A 21,242-nucleotide genomic window follows, 5' to 3' on the forward strand; every position below is an offset into this window, starting at 1 on the left:
TTAGTTTCAGGAATTCTCCTTTTTGTATCTGAAAATATGCCATTCCAGTGAAAGTCTTAAATAGGCAGTGTCTCCAATTGTGTCCTGCTACAAAGAAAAATAGATTCTTATTGAACTTATGAAAATAACAATATTGCCATGAAATAATAATATTCTTGAATAGCTTCTAAATTCTGGAGAAATCAGGTAGAGAGAAAGGTAAATATCTCAATTTGCTCACAAAAGTTTACTTTACCTATTGCTATAAGCCATGAAGAGCTCAAAAGAAAAAATGTTTTTAGGACTTTGGAAAACAAAACATAAAAATATTTTACAATGTTTTAAGCAAAAAGAAGTAAAAACTATTTCAGTCCTTCCTCAGCTTAGTTCCATTGAATTAATTCTTTTTCTGCTTGATATTGGCCCAGCACTCTTCATAAATACATCAGTTGTTTTTATGAGAGTTCTTAAAGTATTTTTTACCTAGTCCAATGATATGATCTCCAAAGTTATTAGAAACCTGTATTCAAGAGCACTTGGGCCAGACATGGTGGCTTATGCCTGTAATCTGAGCACTTCGGGAGGCCTAGGTGGGGAGGATCACCTGAGGTCAGGAATTTGAGACCAGCTTGCCAATATGGTGAAACCTTTTCTCTACTAAAAATACAAAAAGTAGCCAGGCGTGGTGGCATGTGCCTATAATCCCAGTTACTCGGGAGGCTGAGGTGGGAGAATTGCTTGAACCTGGGAGGTGGAGGTTGCAGTAAACTGAGATTGTGCCACTGTGCTCCACCCTGGGTGACAGAGCAAGACCCTATCTCAAAAATAAATAAATAAATAAAAAATACTGGTTATGGTCCTTTGCATAGATTCCCTTAAAGATATGCTTTAGGCTTTGCAAAAAGCTTTCAGGGAAAAAAAATATGAATAAAGCAATTGATTGGATAAAACAAGACACATCAGATTATTTTTTTGGAATCTTACACAATTTTGGAATGTATACTAATAACATATCCATTCAAATATAACTCAAGAAAATGCAACACCACTTATTATTTGATAATAATAGGATTTTAACATCCCAAATAAGCCTATATGTTTTACTTGGACTTCCAAAATGCTCCCCTTTTTTTTTGAATATAATAGGGGTAGTTTGAGTTAAAAATACTTAATTTAGAATTTGAAATTTGATTTTGGGGAGTATATCCAATATCAAAGGTTTAGAACACTTGATATCAAAATAAGAAATGTTTAAAGTGATCAAAATAGGATCACAGGTTTTATTAATCTGTTCTCATGCTGATATGAAGAAATACTTGAGACTGATAAAGAAAAGAGGTTTAATTGACTCACAGTTCCACATGACTGGGAGGCCTCAGGAAACTTACAATCATAGTGGAAGGCACTTCTTCACAGGGCAGCAGGAGAGAGAGTAAGTGCTGAGCAAAGGGGGAAGTCCTTTCTAAAATCATCAGATATCATGAAAACTCACTCACTGTCACGAGAACAGCATGGGGGAAACTTCCCCCATGATCCGGTTATCTCCACCTGGTCCCACCCTTGACATGTGGGGATTTTATTACTATTCAAGGCAAGATTAGGGGTCAAGGTGAGATTTGGGTGGGGACACAGAACCAAACCATATCACAGGTCATTGTAAAATAATAGTCATTATTTTAGTCAAAGTGATAATTCAAAGCTTTCATAAAGCAAAATACTTTACTCTTTGATAGAGAAGAGGCTCTTTTTTTAACTTTTATTTAATATTTTAAGTTCAGGAGTACATGTGCAGGTTTGTTATATAGGTAAACTCGTGTCACAAAGGTTTGTTGTACAGATAATTTCATCACTGAGGTGTTAAGCCTGGTACCCATTAGTTATTTTTCCTGATCCTCTCTCTCTTCTCAACCTTCACCCTTAAGTAGACTTCACTGTCTGTTGTTCCCTTCTATGTGTCCACATGTTATCATCATTTAGCTCCCACTTATAAGTGAGAATATGCAGTATTTGGTTTTTCTCTTTCTGTATTAGTTTGCTAAGGATAATGGTCTCCAGCTCCTTCCATGTTCCTGCAAAGCACAAGACTTTGTTCTTTTTTATAGCTACATAGTATTCCACAGTGTATATGTACCACATTTTCTTTATCCAGCATATCATTGATTGATAGTGATGGGCATTCCATGTGTTTGTTATTGTGAATAGTGCCACATTGAACGTATGTGTGCATATGTCTTTATGATAGAACTATTTTTATTCCTTTCGGTATATACTCAGTAATGGTATGAAATAGTGGTCCTATTTCACCTAATAATGGGTGAAATAGTGGTCCTGTCATTACATCTTTGAGGAATCACCAGTGTCTTCCACAATGGTTGTACTAATTTACACTCCCACCAGCAGCATATAAACATTCCTTTTTCTCCACAACCTTGCCAGCCTCTGTTTTTTTTTTTTTTTTTTTTTTTTTGACTTTTTAATAATAGCAATTCTGACTGGTGTGAGATGGTATCTCATTGTGGTTTTAATTTGCGTTTCTCTGATGACCAGTGATGTTGAGCTTTTTTTCATATGCTTGCTGGCTGCATGTATGTCTTCTTTTGAAAAATGTCTGTTGATGTCCTTTGCCCACTTTTTAAATGGGGTTGTCTGTTGTTTTTTTTCCCCTTGTAAATTTGTTTAAATTCCTTACAGATGTTGGATATTAGACCTTTGTCAAATGCATAGCTTGCTGTTCTGGGAGGTCAGGGACCCCGAACAGAGGGACTGGCTGAAGCCGCAGCAGAAGAACATAAATTGTGAAGATTTCATGGACATTTATTAGTTCCCCGAATTAATACATTTATAATTTCTTATACCTGTTTTTACTGCATAAATTGTGAAGATTTCATGGACACTTATCACTTCCCCAATCAATATCCTTGTGATTTCCTATGCCTGTCTTTACTTTAATCTCTTAATCCCATCATCTCATAAGCTGAGGAGGATGTATGTCACCTCAGGACCCTGTGATGATTGCGTTAACTGCACAAATTGCTTGTAGAGCATGTGTGTTTGAACAATATGAAGTCTGGGCACCTTGAAAAAGGAACAGGATAACAGGGATGTTCAGGGAACAAGGGAGATAACCTTAAACTGTGACTGCTAGTGAGCCGGGTGGAACACAGCCATATTTCTCTTCTTTCAAAAGCAAATAGGAGAAGTATCACTGAATTCTTTCTCAGCAAGGAACATCCCTGAGAAAAAGAATGTGTCCCTGAGAGGAGGCCTCTAAAATGGCCACTTTTGGGGCAGCTGTCTTTTACGGTTGTAGACAAAGGGATGAAATAAGCCCTGGTCTCCCGTAGTGCTCTCAGGCTTACTAGGATGAGGAAATTCCTGCCAAATAAATTTTGGTCAGACCGGTTGTCTGCTCTCAAACCCTGTCTCCTGATAAGATGTTATCAATGACAATGTGTGCCTGAAACTTCATTAGCAATTTTAATTTCACCCTGTCCTGTCGTCCTGTAATCTTGCCCTGCCTCCATTTGCTTTGTGATATTTTATTACTTTGTGAAGCATGTGTTCTCTGTGACCCACACCCTATTCATATACTCCCTCACCTTTTGAAAATTGCTAATAAAAACTTGCTGGTTTTAGGGCTCAGGGGGCATCACAGAACCTGCTGACATGTGATGTCTCCCCTGGACACCCAGCTTTAAAATTTCTCTCTTTTGTACTCTTTACTTTTATTTCTAAGACCAGGAAACACTTAAGGAAATAGAAAAGAGCCCATGTTGAATATTGGGGGTGGGGTTCACCCAATAGCTTGCAATTTTTTTCTCCTGTAGATTGTCTGTTCAGTCTTTTGATAGATTCTTTTGCTGTGCACAAGCTCTTTAATTAGATCCCATTTGTCAATTTTTGCTTTTGTTGCAATTTCTTTTGGTGTCTTTGTCATGAAATCTTTGTCCATCCCTACATTCTGAATGGTATTGTCTAGTTTGTCTTCCAGGGTTTTTATAGCTGTGGATTTTACATTTAGGTATTTAATCTATCTTGAGGTGACTTTTTTATATGGTGTAAGGAAGGGGTTCAGTTTCAATCTTCTGCATATGACTAGCCAGTTTTCCTAGCAACATTTACTGAATAGAGAATCCTTCCCCCATTGCTTGTTTTTTCAAGTTTGTTGAAGATCAGATAGTTGTAGGTATGTGGCCTTATTTCTGGGTTCTCTATTTTGTTCCATTAGTCTATGTGTCTTTTTTTGCACCAGTACCAAGCTGTTTTGGTTACCATGAGGCTCAGATTTTCAAAGAATCAATAGACCTAATAAAGACAGCATGAGAGCAACAGAATCTGTCTTTCCTTCTATTCTTTTGACTCAAAAGGTAAATGAAAAATCTTTTATCATCTTTTATTAATACTACATGAAATCTTGTTCAAAAAGAAAACCAAATTCTACCTTTACATCCATATATTATTAATAATAAAACTTTATAAACAGATTCATCTAATCTCAATCACTTTTGACCATAGAAGATAACTTTCATAAACATTTTAAACATCTTATCATTTTTCCATTCTCTTTCTTTTCCTGACTGCCTGTATTCATTCACTTTATCTCATTATTCTTCTTTAATTTCTTCAGTTTAATACAACTTTTAAATAACCTCTAACCTAAGCAAAATCACTTTTCCTTTAACAAAAAACATATCCTAATATCCGTCTTATAACCATCCTTACAAAAAAATAATCTTATATGTTTTCTTATATATTCTGTGTATAGAATTTTTACCTTTCTTATGCCTAATTCTAGTTACCATATATTAATTAGAATTTTAACTCCTAGTAACCTTAATTCATAGTGAAAACCTAAGTAGTAAGCAATTTTTAAGTGTCAGTCACATACCAACAGTTTATGAATACAAATTTTTATAATATTTAGAAACATAGACTTTCTAATGGAACATTCTTTAAAAATGTAGAACAGGGCCAGGCATGGTGGCTCAAGCCTGTAATCCCAGCACTTTGGGAGGCCGAGATGGGTGGATCACGAGATCAGGAGATCGAGACCATCCTGCCTAACATGGTGAAACCCCGTCTCTACTAAAAAAATACAAAAAACTAGCCGGGCGTGGTGGCAGGCACCTGTAGTCCCAGCTACTCAGGAGGCTGAGGCAGGAGAATGGCGTGAACTTGGGAGACGGAGCTTGCAGTGAGCTGAGATCTGGCCACTGCACTCCAGCCTGGGCGACAGAGTGAGACTCTGTCTCAAAAAAAGATAAATAAATAAATAAATAAATAAATAAATAAATAAATAAATATGTAGAACAGGGCCAGGCACGGTGATTCATGCCTGTAATCCCAGCACTTTGGGAGGCTGGGGTGGAAAGATCACAAGTTCAGGAAATCAAGACCATCCTGGCTAACATGGTGAAACCCCGTTTCTACTAAAAATACAAAAAATTAGCCAGGCATGGTGGCGGGCACCTGTAGTCCCAGCTATTTGGGATGCTGAGACAGGAGAATGGCATGAACCTAGGAGGCAGAGCTTGCAGTGAGCTGAGACTGTGCCACTGCACTCCAGCCTGGGCAACAGAGTGAGACTCTGTCTCAAAAAAAAAAAAATATATATATATATATATGTTGCAGGAAGTCAGGGACCCCGAACGGAGGGACTAGCTAGAGCTGCGGCCAAGGAACATAAATTGTGAAGATTTCATGGACATTTATCAGTTCTCAAAATTAATACTCTTATAATTTCTTATACCTGTCTTCACTTTAATCTCTTAATCCTGTTATCTTCATATGCTGAGAATGTACGTCACCTCAGGACCACTATTGTACAAACTGATTGTAAAACGTGTGTGTTTGAACAATGTGAAATTGGTGCACCTTGAAAATGAGCAGAATAACAGTGATTTCACGGAACAAGGGAAGACAACCAAAGGTCTGACTGCCTGTGGGATTGGGCAGAATACAGCCATATTTTCCTTTTGGTAGAAATCCTATAAACAGACGTGCAAGGAAGACAGATATCACTGAATTCTTTTCCTAGCAAGGAATATTAGTAATTAATACCCTGGGGAAGGAATGCATTCCTGGGGTAGGTCTATAAATGGCCACTCTGGGAGTGTCTGTCTTATACAATTGAGATAAGGACTGAAATACGTCCAGGTCTCCTGTAGTACCCTCAGGCTTATTAGGGTGTGGAAAATATCCTGGCTTGGTAAATTTGAGGTCAAACTGGTTGTCTGCTCTCAAACCCTGTTTTCTGTTGTTTAAGATGTTTATCAAGACAATACATACGTGCACAGCCAAACATAGACCCTTATCAGTAATTCTAATTTTGCCCTTTGCCTTGTGATCTTTGCATTGCCTTTTGCCTTGTGATCTTTATTGCCCTTTAAAGCATGTGATCTTTGTGACCTACTCCCTGTTCATACACCCACTCCCCTCTTAAAGTCCTTAATAAAAACCTGCTGGTTTTGTGGCTCAGGGGACATCACAGAGCTAACGATATGTGATGTCATCCCAGAGGCCTAGCTGTAAAATTCCTCTCTTTATACTCTTTCTCTTTATTTCTCAGACTGGCCAATGCTTAGGGAAAATAGAAAGGACCTACATTGAAATATTGGAGGCTGGTTCCCCTGATAAAAATATATAACAGGACATTTTTACTAACAAATATAAATATCTTGTTTCTCTGAAATAAGAAGTCAAAAGTATTTAAGCTTCAACTCATAATTAGTCATTAATATCTTAGAATTATATCTTATTTAGAGATAATTTGGATATTCAATGAATATCTATCCTTTAATTTAGCATAGCAAATTTTAAGGGTATCGTTACCAAAAAGATTTTAAAAACCTTTAAAAACGTTTGTATTAGGGTTCTCTAGAGAGACAGAAGTAATAGGATATATATATATATATAAACTCATATATATAACTCATATATATGTCCCATTTTATATATATCCTATTATATGATATATAATAGGATATATATAAAAACTCATATATATATAATATATATATATGTGAGTTTATCAAATATTAACTCACAGGATCACAAGGTCCCACAATAGGCTATCTAGAAGCTGAGCAGCAAGGAAAGCCAGTCTGAGTCCCAAAACTGAAGAACTTGGAGTCTGATGTTCAAGGGCAGGAAGGGTCCAGCTTGGGAGAAACATGTTGGCTGGGAGGCTAGGCCAGTCTAGAGTTTTGTTTTGTTTTTTTTGAAACAGAGTCTTACTCTTGTGTCCCAGGCTGGAATGCAGTGGTGTGATCTCAGCTCACTGCAATCTCTGCCTCCCAGGCTCAAGCGATTTTCCTGCCTCAGCCTCCTGAGTAGCTGGGATTACAGGTGCCTGCCACCACTTCTGGCTAATTTTGGTATTTTTAATAGAGACAAGGTTTTGCCATGTTGGCTAGGCTGGTCTTGAACTCCTGACCTCAGGTGTTCCACCCACCTTGACCTCCCAAAGTTCTGGGATTACAGGCATGAACCACTGTACCTGGTCCCAGTCTTGTCGTTTTATGTTTTTCTGCCTGCTTTATATTCTAGCGGCTGATTTTGACGGTGCCCACCCAGATTAAGGGTGGGTCTGCATTTCCCAGTCCACTGACTCAAATGTTAATCTCTTTTGGCAACACCCTCAAAGACACAGCCAGGATCAATAATTTGCATTTTTCAATCCTATCAAGTTGACACTCAGAATTAACCATCACAACCTTTTTAAGTAAGTATATTATAAAACTTAATAGGTATTAAAGTTCATTTATAAACTCATGGAACAAGAGTTTATATCCATTTATATCTATTTAATTTATTCACCCTTAACAATTATGTTTGGAAAAGTTCATAAGACATAGGACACATCTGGTCATCATCTCAAGTTAAATTTTCTATTAACTATTTTTATATTACTATATGTTAGGCAAGTATCCTAAAGGCAGGAAACTTAAAGGTTCATTTGGGCCTTTTTACAAGTCAGTTTTGTAACTTGTATACTATATACAAACACAAACATTTACACAAGTACACATAAAAATACAGACAAAGATTTTATAGTTTTGATTTGTGAAAGGAAAATAAATCTTGGCACCACAAAATCACTAAGCCAAAGGGAAAAGGCAAACTGGAAACTGCTTAGGGCAAACCTGCCTCCCATCTTATTATCCCTAAATAAGAGCTGCAGAGACAAGAAGCTACATACCTCCCTCACAATTTTCCCACAAGGAAATTCTTTGTGGGCAAAGAACCAACAGAACTCAAAGTCATCCCTCTGAGGCTCACCTGAGACGAATACATATCTAATTACTTCCTCTGAACTATTGTTTATGTAAAAATGCAGATTCACTGAGACAAATTAAATTGTGTATTCAGTGGAAGACTGATCAAGTCCTTAAAATGCAGCCTTTTGTCTTTTATCGACTTCTAACATGAAAACCCCCACTTTGAGTTGTCCTGCCTTACTGGACTGAACCAATGTACATTTTACACATATTGATTGATGTCTCATATCTCCCTAAAATGTATAAAAGCAAACTGTACCCTGACCACCTTGAGCACATGTTGTCAGGATGTCCTGAGGCTGTGTCATGGGTGCTTTCTTAACTTTGGCAAAACAAACTTTCTAATTTGACTAAGACCTGTCTCAGTTATTTGGGGTTCACAGATTTTACTATTTTACCCATGAGTCAGGCAAAACTTATTAGTTTAAAAAAAACAGTTGGAATCAAACTGTGGCTTTGTAAATGGAACAAGTTAAAGTTTATCTGTCTCACAGGCTGAAGCCCTTACTGATTTAAAAAACAAGGTAGCAAATTTTTGTTTCATAGCACAGAGGAAGAACTTAAGCTTTCAAAAAGGCCAGTGAAGTTTTACATTATTCTTGGCACAAATCTGCTCAATAAAACAGAAGCAAACAAAGGGAGTGCATACAGTTAGTAAGGTGTAAAAAAGAAATAAAATTCTAAGCCCCCCAACTGACTGATGGGCCCTCCCCTCTGCTAAGGGCGTTCCAGAGTTAACCTGAAAAATTAGTTCAGGCCATGATGGGAAGTGGAGGGCCGTTGGATGTGCCTCACAGCTGACCAGTGTCAACATCAACACAAAGACCTTAAGACTAATAGAACAGGCTGGATGTGGTGGCTAGCTCCTGTAATCCCAGTACTTTGGAAGGCAGAGGCAGGTGGATCACTTGAGGTCAGGAGTTTAAGACCAGCCTGGCTAGCTTTTGAATGTGTTTGCTCTTGCTTCTCTAGTTCTTTTAACTGTGATGTTAGAGTGTTGATTTTAGATCTTTCCTATTTTGCCTTGTGGGCATTTAGTGCTATAAATTTCCCTCTACACACTGCTTTAAATGTGTCCCAGAGATTCTGATACTTTGTGTTTTTGTTCTCATTGGTTTCAAAGAACATCTTTGTTTCTGCCTTCATTTTATTTGTCTAATAGTCATTTAGGAGCAATTGTTCAATTTTCATGTAGTCGTGCAGTTTTGAGTGAGTTTCTTAATCCTGAGTTCTAATTTGATTGCACTGTGGTCTGAGAGACAGTTTGGTGTGATTTATGTTCTATTACATTTGCTGAGGATTGCTTTACTTCCAAGTATGTGGTCAATTTTCGAATAAGTGCAATGTGGTGCTGAGAAGAATGTATCTTCTGTTGATTTGGGGTGGAGAGTTCTGTAGATGTCTATTAGGTCAGGTTGATTCAGAGCTGAGTTCAAGTCCTGGATATCCTTGTTAAACTTCTGTTTGTTGATCTGTCTAATATTGACAGTGGGGTGTTAAAGTCTCCCATTATTGTTGTGTGGGAGTCTAAGTCTTTTTGTAGGTCTCTAAGGACTTGCTTTATGAATATGGGTTCTCCTGTATTGGGTGCATATATATTTAGGATAGTTAGCTTTTCTTGTTGAATTGATCCCTTTACCATTATGTAATGGCCTTCTTTGTCTCTTTTGATCTTTGATGGTTTAAAGTCTGTTTTATCAGAGACTAGGATTGCAACCCCTGCTTTTTTTTTGCTTTCCATTTGCTTGGTAGATCTTCCTCCATCCCTTTATTTTGAGCCTATGTGTGTATTTGCATGTGAGATGGGTATCCTGAATACAGCACACTGATGAGTCTTGACTCTTTATCCAATTTGCCAGTCTGTGTCTTAATTGGGGCATTTAGTCCATTTACATTTAAGGTTAATGTTGTTATGTGTGAATTTGATCCTGCCATTATGATGTTAACGGGTTATTTTGCCCGTTAGTTGATGCAGTTTCTTCCTAGCATTGATGGTCTTTACAATTTGGCATGTTTTTGCAGTGGCTGGTACTGGTTGTTCCTTTCCATGTTTACTGCTTTCTTCAGGAGCTCTTGTAAGGTAGGCTTGTGGTGACAGCATTTGCTTGTCTGTAAAGGATTTTATTTCTCCTTCACTTTATGAAGCTTAGCTTGGCTGGATATGAAATTCTGGGTTGAAAATTCTTTTCTTTAAGAATGTTGAATATTGGCCCCCACTCTCTTCTGGCTTGTAGAGTTTCTGCCGAGAGATCTGCTGTTAGTCTGATGGGTTTCCCTTTATGAGTAACCTGACCTTTCTCTCTGGCTGCCCTTAACAGTTGTTCCTTCATTTCAACCTTGGTGAATCTGACAATTATGTGTCTTGCTTTTGCTCTTCTCGAGGAGTATCTTTGTTGTGTTCTCTGTATTTCCTGATGTTAAATGTTGGCCTGCCTTGTTAGGTTGGGGAAGTTCTCCTGAATAATATCCTGAAGAGTGTTTTTCAACTTGGTTGCATTCTTCCTGTCACTTTCAGGTACACCAATCATAGATTTGGTCTTTTCACATAGTCCCATATTTCTTGGAGGCTTTGTTCATTTCTTTTTACTCTTTTTTCTCTAAACTTCTCACTTTATTTTATTGATTTGATCTTCAATCACTGATACCCTTTCTTTCACTTGATCAAATCGGCTATTGAAGGTTGTGCATGCATCATGAAGTTCTTGTGCCATGGTTTTTAGCTCCATCAGGTCGTTTAAGGTCTTCTCTTCACTGTTTATTCTAGTTAGCCATTTGTCTAAACTGTTTTCAAGGTTTTTAGCTTCCTTGCAATGGGTTTGAACATCTTCCTTTAGCTTGGAGTAATTTGTTATTACCAACCTTCTGAAGCCTACTTCTGTCAGCTTGTCAAAGTCATTCTTCATTCAGCTTTGTTCTGTTGCTGGTGAGGAGCCACAATCCTTTGGAGGAGAAGAGCTGCTCTGGTTTTTAGAATTTTCAGCTTTTCTTCTCTGGTTTCTCCCCATCTTTTTGGTTTTACCTACCTTTGGTCTTTGACGTTGGTGACCTACAATTGGGGTTTTGGTGTGGATGTCCTTTTTGTTGATGTTGATACTATTCCTTTCTGTTTGTTAGTTTTCCTTCTAACAGTCAGGTCCCTCAGCTGCGGGTCTGTTGGAGTTTGCTGGAGTTCTGCTCCAGACCCTATTTACCTGGGCATCACCAACGGAGGCTGCAGAAAAGCAAATATTGCTGCCTGATCCTTCCTCTAGAAGCTTCATCCCAGAGGGTCACCCACCTGTATGAGGTATCAATCAGCCCCTACTGGAAGGTGTCTCCCAGTTAGGCTACATAGGGGTCAGGGACCCACTTGAGGAGGCAGTCTGTCTGTTCTCAGAGCTCAAACACCATGCTGGGAGAAGTACTGCTGTCTTCAGAGCTGTCAGGCAGGGATGTTTACGTCTGCAGAAGTTTCTGCTGCCTTTCATTGAGCTATACTCTGCCCCCAGAGGTAGAACATACAGAGGCAACAGCCCTTGCTGAGCTGTGGTGGGCTCTGCCCAGTTCATGCTTCCCCGGCTGCTTTGTTTACCTACTCACGCTTCAGCAATGCTGGAAGCCCCTCCCCAAGTCAGGCTGCCACCTTGCAGTTCGATCTCAGACTGCTGCAGTAGTAGTGAGCAAGGCTCCATGGGCATGGGACCTGCCGAACCAGGTGTGGGATATAATCTCCTGGTGTGCCGTTTGCTAAAACCGTTGGAAAAGCACAGTATTTGGGCGGGAGTGTCCCTATTTTCCAGGTACTGTCTGTCATGGCTTCCCTTGGCTAGGAAAGGGAAATCCCCAGACCCCTTGAGCTTCCCGGATGAAGCAATGCTCTGCCTTGTTTCAGTTTGCCCTCCGTGGGCTGCACCCACTGTCCAATCAGTCCCAATGAGATGAGCCAGATATCTCAGTTGGAAATGCAGAAATCACCCATCTTCTGCATCAATCACTCTGGGAGCTATAGACTGGAGCTGTTCCTATTCAGTCATCTTGGAGCAGAATCTTGCCTGCTTCTTTACTGCACATGTGGTGACAAAAAGAAAAAAAAAAAAAAAAGAAGATGGAGCCTTCATGTTGAGCATACCTGGTCCCCTGGTAGCCTTTTCCTATTGGCACAGTTGCTGGCATTCACCTGTGCAAGCTTCCACCTTGCTTATCTATGTTTGCAGCTCAATTTTCCAGGCTGTTCTTTGTTAGAAAAGAAATGATTTGGGAGCTGCTTTTTGTTAAAAGGGAAGACTTGCCAAGGACTCCTTTACCTTCACTATCTGCCTAAATAATTTCTTTCTACCTCCTGTGTCACTAACTCCATCTCCCAGAAGGTGTGGCCAGCCTCGTGTCTATTAAACTCTTTCTCTACTGCAATGTCATGGTCTTTCTTTATGCAGCACGCCAGAAGAACCCTGTGAGAGATTACAATACAAGTAAATTAAAACAAATACTTCAAATTAATTTCTTATAAACGTTTCTTCCCTGAGCTAAATGCATCTACTGAGGAAAGAAATTTTGTGGTGGGTCTAAAGCACTTTAACTCGTTTTCATCTCTGATCTCAGCTGGATTGCTGCTTAGCTAATTCTCTAGATGTTAACATTTCACAGACATGGTAAGATTTACATCTCCAAGGGACCAAGAGGGCTCTTTTAACAGAATACTCTCAAATCTCTTAACTTTGGGGTGAAAGAACATGGTTTCCTGCACCTTTTGATTTAAAATTAACAGAAATTGGTCACAGTGTTTTTCTTTTCTTCTCTCTTTCTTTTTTTTGAGACAGTGTCTGGCTTTGTCACCCAGTCTGGAGTGCAGTATTGATGTCTCGGCTCACTGCAACTTCTGCCTCCTGGGTTTAAGCAATTCTCATGCCTCAGCCTGCTGAGTAGCTGGGATTACAGGCATGCACCACCACACAGGCTATTTTTTTATTTTTATTTTTATTTATTTATTTATTTATTTATTTATTTATTTATTTATTTATTTTTGAGACGGAGTCTCGCTCTGTCGCCCAGGCTGGAGTGCAGTGGCCGGATCTCAGCTCACTGCAAGCTCTGCCTCCTGGGTTCATGCCATTCTCCTGCCTCAGCCTCCCGAGTAGCTGGGACTACAGGCGCCCGCCACCACGCCCGGCTAGTTTTTTGTATTTTTTAGTAGAGACGGGGTTTCACTGTGTTAGCCAGGATGGTCTCGATCTCCTGACCTCGTGATCCGCCCGTCTCGGCCTCCCAAAGTGCTGGGATTACAGGCTTGAGCCACCGCGCCCGGCCTCCATTTATTTATTTTTTTGAGATGGATTCTCGCTCTGTTGCCCAGGCTGGAGTGCAGTGGCGCAATCTCCACTCACTGCAAGCTCTGCCTCCCGGGTTCATGCCATTCTCCTGCCTCAGCCTCCCAAGTAGCTGGGACTACAGGCGCCCACCACCACACCTGGCTGATTTTTTTGTATTTTTTCAAGTGGAGACGGGGTTTCACTGTGTTAGCCAGGATGATCTCGATCCCCTGACCTTGTGATCTGCCCACCTCGGCCTACCAAAGTGCTGGGATTATAGGCGTGAGCCACCGCATCTGGCCCTTTTAAACAATTTTTAGGTAGAGACCAAGTTCCACTGGTCTCGAACTCCTGGCCTCAAGGGATCCTCCTGCCTTGGCTTCCAAAATGCTGGGATTACAGATGTGAGCCACCATACCTGGCCCACAATGTTTTTCTAAAGTCCAAATTACAAACAACAAAAAGCAGCTGCAGTTTTAAAAGCATGCTATGTAATTTACACCAAGAAATGAAACCACCAGTGCCAGATTGCCAACGCTTGTGTTCTCCAAAGCGGTTTTCAGGAGGTTTAGCATTTATACATTTCCTTGAAAGGGAGAAGGCATGTAGGTGGTGTGAGGTGAATGGTTACATCCTTGTGAGACTTTAGTTAGTGCTCTGTAAATCTACATTTTACATAAGATAAGGTGAATGCTTTACAAAAAATAAAAGACGGAGTAAAGGAAAATCAGTTACGCAGATGTCTCAGGGTAGATGGAGGATTGATTGATCTCAGCTTGTCTGTTCTGTACTTGGAAAGATTAGCTTATAATTGACATTATCAGTCTGAATTTTAACAGAATTTAGTTATAGAAGCTAGACTTATATTGCAGACCTGAAGTTCTAATTGACATGTCCTTGTTTTATGGCAGGATATACCTCCTGAAAGGTTAAGACCAGCAAAAAACAATTTGTGAAGACAGTCATCAGGGAAGGGGTGGGTTGGCTAGGCAGTGAGTGCTTGTCGTTGATTCACTGGGGGTACAACCACAAGGTATGGAAGATGGTCCTCCTACAAGCTGTGTTGCCTATGAGTGGGGCCACAGGAGCTTGGGAGGTCCAACTGAAGCCACTGTGAAAAACCTGAAAATATATCTCAAAAGGCCAATCTTAGGTTCTACGATAGTGATGTTATCTGTGGAAGTAATTGGGGAAGTTGCATATCTTGTGACCTCTGGAATAATGACTGGCAATCTTTTATGTCTAGACCTAGCAAAATTCAGGCCCCTCCATCCTCCTAGCTTAGTGGTCACTCATTAGCTTTACAACAGCAGTTGAGTTTTAGGGAAGGGCTATTATCATTTAAACTATAAACTAAATGTCTCCCAAAGTTAGCTTAGCCTAAGCTCAGAAATAATTAAGGACAGCTTGAAGACCAAAGGCAAGAAGGAGTTGGGCCAGATTAGATCCCCTTTACTGCCATAATCTTCTAATTGCTGTAATTATTACAAAGGCAGTTTCAATCTTATCACTTAGACCCTCTAGCACAACATTTAATAGACATAATGACAGTGAAAATCCTATGGTATTCCTGGCTGTAAAGGGAAAACTGTTGATAATTCGACATTAAACTTACTATTTGGTGTATATAGTTGAAGTTATTCTTTATAAGTCTAAAGAATTTTTATGTTTTTTTTTACTAGTTGTGGTAGGCTGAATAGTGGACCTCCAAAGAAGTTCAAGTCCTCCAGAGCTTGTGAATCTGTTACCTTACCTGGCAAAAGGTACTTTGCAGATGTGTCTAGTGTTAGAAATCCTGAGATGGATGGGTGCGGTGGCTCACATCTGTAATCCAGCACTTTGGGAGGTCGAGGCAGGCAGATCACGAGGTCAGGAGATTGAGACCATCCTGGCTAACATGGTTAAACCCCGTCTCCACTAAAAATCCAAAAAAATTAGCTGGGCATGGTGGCGGGTGCCTATAGTCCCAGCTACTCAGGAGGCTGAGACAGGAGAATGGCATGAACCCAGGAGGTGGAGCTTGCAGTGAGCCGAGATCACGCCACTGCATGCCAGCCTGGGTGACAGAGCAAGACTCCATCTCCAAAAAAAAAAAAAAAGAAAAAAAAAGAAATCTTGAGATGAGAAGATTATCTTGGATTTTACAAGTGGGCCCAATCACATCACATGAATCTTTAAAATCAGAGTCTTTCTCTATTTTAGTTAGCTGGAAAGATTTGAAAACAGAAGAGCCAGAGAGAATGCAATGTTGCTGGCTTTGGATATAGAGAAACAGGCCAAAAGTCAAGGAATCAGGATAGGTTCTAGCTGGAAATGGCAAGAAAATTGATTCTTTCTTTGAGTCTCAGAAGTAATTGTAAACCAAAAATAAAATTCTAAGCACCCCCCAACCATCGGAATGGACCCCTCCTCTCAGCCAAGGGCATTCCAAAGTTAGTAGAAGAAAAATTTGGATAAAAGCTCTTTGATACTGGCCTTGTTAATGATTTTTTAGATATCACAATAAAAGCTCACACAACAAAAGCAAAAATAAACAAGTGGGACTTCAATCATCTATGTTTACTTAGAAGTATGCTTTATTCTCCAAACATATAATTTTTATCTTTTTTTTTTTTTTTGAGACGGAGTCTTGCTCTGTCACGCAGGCTGGAGTGCAGTGGCCGGATCTCAGCTCACTGCAAGCTCTGCCTCCCGGGTTCACGCCATTCTCCTGCCTCAGCCTCCTGAGTAGCTGGGACTACAGGCGCCCGCCACCTCGCCCGGCTAGTTTTTTGTATTTTTTAGTAGAGACGGGGTTTCACCGTGTTAGCCAGGATGGTCTCAATCTCCTGACCTCGTGATCCGCCCGTCTTAGCCTCCCAAAGTGCTGGGATTACAGGCTTGAGCCACCATGCCCGGCCCAATTTTTATCATTTATTTTAGATTATTTGCATTGACTTTGGAGGACATACTCTGTGTGGTAGACAGAATAATGGCACTACAAATTATGCATGTCATTGGTTTTTCCTGGCACCCCTGTAACCATTGTGGTCTTTTTTGAATCAAGGGATAAACAGATGTTGACTACAGAATATATGACCTCCCATATTAATAAAAATATCAACTAGTTTGTTCCCCTCTGTCAATTTTACATGCAGTTCCTAGGGATTTGATGACAGGTTGGCTAAACATATATATTTAACAGATTACAGAAGAAGCTATGTGTCATGTGTGTGAAGAGACCACAACAGGCTTTGTGTGAGCAACAAGGCTGTTTATTTCACCTGGGTGTAGGTAGGCTGAGTCCAAAAAAGGAGTCAGCAAAGGGTGGTGGGATTATCATTAGTTCTTATAGGTTTGGAATCGGCATACAAAATACATTCTTAAGGGCGGGGGAGAATATTACAAAGTACCTACTTAAGGGTGGGGGAGACTATATCGTATCAGTTAGGGTGGGCAGGAAGAAATCACAATGGTGGAATGTCATCAGTTAAGCTATTTTCAGTTCTTTTGTGGATCTTCAATTGCTTCAGGCCATCTGGATGTATACATGCAGGTCACAGGGGATATGATGGCTTAGCTTGGGCTCAGAGGCCTGACATTCCTGTCTTCTTATATTAATAAGAAAAACAAAACAAAATAGTAGTGAAGTGTTGGGGCGGTGAAAATTTTTGGGGGTGGTATGGAGAGATAATGGGCGATGTTTCTCAGGGCTGCTTCCAGCAGGATTAGGGGCAGTGTGGGAACCTACAGTGGGAGAGATTAAACTGAAGAAAGGTTTTGGGGTAAGAGGTGATATTGTGGGGTTGTTAGAAGGAGCATTTGTCATATAGAATTATTGGTGATGGCCTGGATGTGGTTTTGTATGAATTGAGAAACTAAACAGAAGACACAAGGCTTGAATAAAAGAAGGAGAAAAATAGGTATTAAAAGACTAAGAATTGGGAGTACCCAGGACATCCAATTAGAGAGTGTCCAGAAGGGTTCAGAGTTAATTATTTGCTTGGTTGGCGAGTTTTTGGGCTCTATCCTTGAGTTTTTTAATATTGTTATATACCAAGCCAGAGTGATTTAGGTAAAAACAACACTCTTAATTTAAAAATATACAGAGTCCCCCCTCTTTTTTTTTTAGCAGTGAGTGAGTCAGGGCCTTGGCGATTTTGGAGGAAAGAGAAATGCAAAGCCAGCAGTTGTTTGTTAAAGAAGGATTAGAAACAGGTAGGAGAGAGTGAGTGAGACTGATAGTGTGGTGGAGATAGGTGGGGAGAGGTAGAGGGTGGCATAAGAACAGAAACGAGAATAAGAGTGAGTATAAAAGTAAAGAATAGGCCGGGCGCGGTGGCTCAAGCCTGTAATCCCAGCACTTTGGGAGGCCGAGACGGGCAGATCACGAGGTCAGGAGATCGAGACCATCCTGGCTAACCTGGTGAAACCTCGTCTCTACTAAAAATACAAAAAAACTAGCCGGGCGAGGTGGCGGGCGCCTGTAGTCCCAGCTACTGGGGAGGCTGAGGCAGGAGAATGGCCTAAATCCGGGAGGCAGAGCTTGCAGTGAGCTGAGATCCAGCCACTGCACTCCAGCCTGGGCGACAGAGCGAGACTCTGCCTCAAAAAAAAAAAAAAAAAAAAAGTAAAGAATAGGACTTCATCAGGTGAAAGTATTGGAGTGTGTCCTGTCAGCAAAGATCATCTGTCCACTCCAAAGGGAGTCAAGAGTGGTGGGTTGTGGATAGATTTTCACGATGGAAAGGAAACAAGAGGTTTTAAGATGGGGGCTAACAGCTTGTAACCTACATGGAAGAGGTTATGAAATGATGACAGAATAGAATGGGCCCGTGAGGCTGGAAGGAGTTTTTTTTTTTTATTATTATTGGTCTAAGAACCATCTGCCTTGAGTGGAGAGGGATTGATAGGTGGAAACTTCAGTAGGAGAGTAAATAGGAGTGACCAATGAGACTGAGAAAAACTGGCCATGAGGTACAGAAGTTGGAACACTAGCTGCTTTTTTAGCTACCTTATCAACATAAGCATTGCCCTAAGTGATGGGATCTGATGCCTTTTGATGGCCCTTGCAGTGAATGACTCCAGCTTCCTTTGGAAGTAAAGCAGCTTTAAGAAGAGTTTTAATTAAGGAGGCATTAATGACGGAGGATTCTTGTGTAGTGAGGAAATGTCTTTCTTCCCATATAACACCATGGTGGTGCAGGATATGGAAGGCATATTTAGAGTCAATTTAAACATTGATGCGTAGTCCCTTTGCAAGGGTGAGGGCTCGAGTTAAGGCAATGAGTTCGGCTTGCTGAGAGGTAGTGGAGCGGGGCAGAGCAGTAGCCTTAATGATAGATGTGGAAGATACTATAGCACAGCCTGCATTTGCTGGTGAGTGGTGATTAGGCCTGGTGCAACTGCCATCAATAAACAAAGTGTGATCAGGTTGAGGAACAGGAAAGAAGGAAATATGGGGAAATGGAGTGAGTGTCAGGTGGATCAGAGAGTTACAGTCATGGGGGTCAGGTGTGGTATCCGGGATAATGTAGGAGGCTGGATTGAAGTCTGGGCCAGGAATAATGGTAATTGTGGGAGACTCAACAAAGAGTGAGTATAGCTGAAGGAACTGGGGGTCAGAAAGTATATGTGTCATGTGTGAGGAGGAAAATATATTTTGAAAGTTATGGGAACTGTAGAGAGTAAGTGGAGCATAGCTTATGATTTTGAGGGCCTTTAAAAGTATCAAAGCAGTGGCAGCCACTGCATGCAGACATGAGGGCTAGGCTAAAACAGTAAGGTCAGGGTGTTTGGACAGAAAGGCTACAGGGCACGGTCTTGGCTCTTGTGTAAGAATTCTGACGACACAGCCCTGTACTTTGGCTGTGTGTAATGAAGAGGGTTGGGATGAGTTAAGGAGAGCTAGTTTGGGAGCAGCTTTTAGGGCTGTTTTTTAAGGAATGGAAAGGGGAGTGGGGAAAGGATTTAGGATTTATGGGGTCAGCTAGGTTTATCTAGAACAGAATAATGGATTGTAGAGAGAGGTATTGAGGATAGGAGAGTATATGGGTTTGGCACCATGGGGTGGATAGGCAAGACAATTTGGTTGATAAGGCGTAGATCCTGAACTAACCTGTAAAACTTGTCCGGTCTTTGGACAGGTAAAATGGGGGAATTGTAAGGAGAGTTTATAGGCTTTAGAGGCCCATGCTGTAGCAGGAGAGTGATAACAGGCTTTAATCCTTTTAAAGCCTGCTGTGGGATGGGATATTGGCGTTGAGTGGGGTAAGGGTGATTAGGTTTTAATGGGATGGTAAGGGGTGCATGATCGATTGCCAAGGAGGGAGTAGAGTTGTCCTATACTTGTGGGTTAAGGTGGAGAGATACAAGAGGAGGATGTGAAGGAGGCTTTGAACTGGGGAAAAAGGTGGCAATGAGGTGTGGCTGTTGCCTAGGAATAGTCAGGGAAGCAGATAATTTAGTTAAAATGTCTTGACCTAATAAGGGAACTGGGCAGGTGGGGATAACTAAAAAGGAGTGCATAAAAGAATATGGTCTAAGTTGGCACCAGAGTTGGGGAGTTTTAAGAGGTTTAGAAGCCTGGCTGTCAATACCCACAACAGTTATGGAGGCAAGGGAAACGGGTCCTTGAAAAGAAGGTAATGTGGAGTGAGTAGCCTCCATATTGATTAAGAAGGGGACGAACTTACCCTCCACTGTAAGAGTTGCCCAAAGCATTTGTGATGGTCCTGTAGGCTTCCGAGGTAATTGGGCAGTGTCAGTCTTCAGCCCCTAAGCCAAGAAGATCTGGGAAGGAGTCAGTCAGAGATGCTTAGGTCAGAGTTCCAGGCGCTCTGGGAGTGGCTGCCGGGTGAGTTGGACAGTCCGATTTCCAGTGGGGTCCTGCACAGATGGGACATGGCTTAGGAGGAATCCCAGGCTGCAGGCATTCCTTGGCCCAGTGGCCAGATTTCTGGCACCTGAAGCAAGACCCTGGGAGAGGTGGTCCTGGAGGAATGCCTTGCCCCTGTGGTTTAGGTGTTTTGAAGTTCTTGTGTGCTGGAGATGTGACTGGGTTTCTCTCACAGTGGCAGCAAGTAATTGCATCCCTTCTCTATTATTGTACACCTTGAAGGCAAGGTCAATTAAGTCCTGTTGTGGGGTCGAGGGCCAGAATATAATTTTTAGAACTTTTTCTAATATTGGGAGTGAATTGGGTAATAAAATGCATACTGAGACTAAGACAGTCTTCAGGCCCTTCTGTGCCTAGGGCGGTAAAGCATCTAAGGGTTGTTGCCAAACAGGCCATGGACTGGGCTAGGTTTTCATATATGATGAAAAAGAGCCTAAACACTAACTGATGTGGGAAAGGTCAGATAAAGAAAAAGGAGCATTAACTTTGGCTATGCCTTCAGCTCCAGCCACCTCTCTAAGAGGAAATTGTTGGGCAGGTAGGGGAGGACTAGTCATGGAACAAAATTGTAAGTCAGACTGGGTGTGAGGAGAGGAGGTAATAGAAGGGTTATAAGGTGAGGGAACAGAGGCTGAAGAAGAGTTGGGACCTGGCTCGGCCTGACGAGGAGCAGCCTGGGCAGAAGGGAAAAGGTCAGATGGGTCTATAGAAAAGGAGGATTCACAGGACTCAGAGCTCGGGGTGGAGACTGAAGGAACAGACAGGAGAGAAAGAAGAAAGATTTGGGATGAGTCGCATTGGGAGCAGAGACTAGGGAGGGAT

Source organism: Rhinopithecus roxellana, chromosome 6 (genome assembly GCF_007565055.1).
Source record: "Rhinopithecus roxellana isolate Shanxi Qingling chromosome 6, ASM756505v1, whole genome shotgun sequence".
In the NCBI taxonomy this organism is placed as follows: domain Eukaryota; kingdom Metazoa; phylum Chordata; class Mammalia; order Primates; family Cercopithecidae; genus Rhinopithecus; species Rhinopithecus roxellana.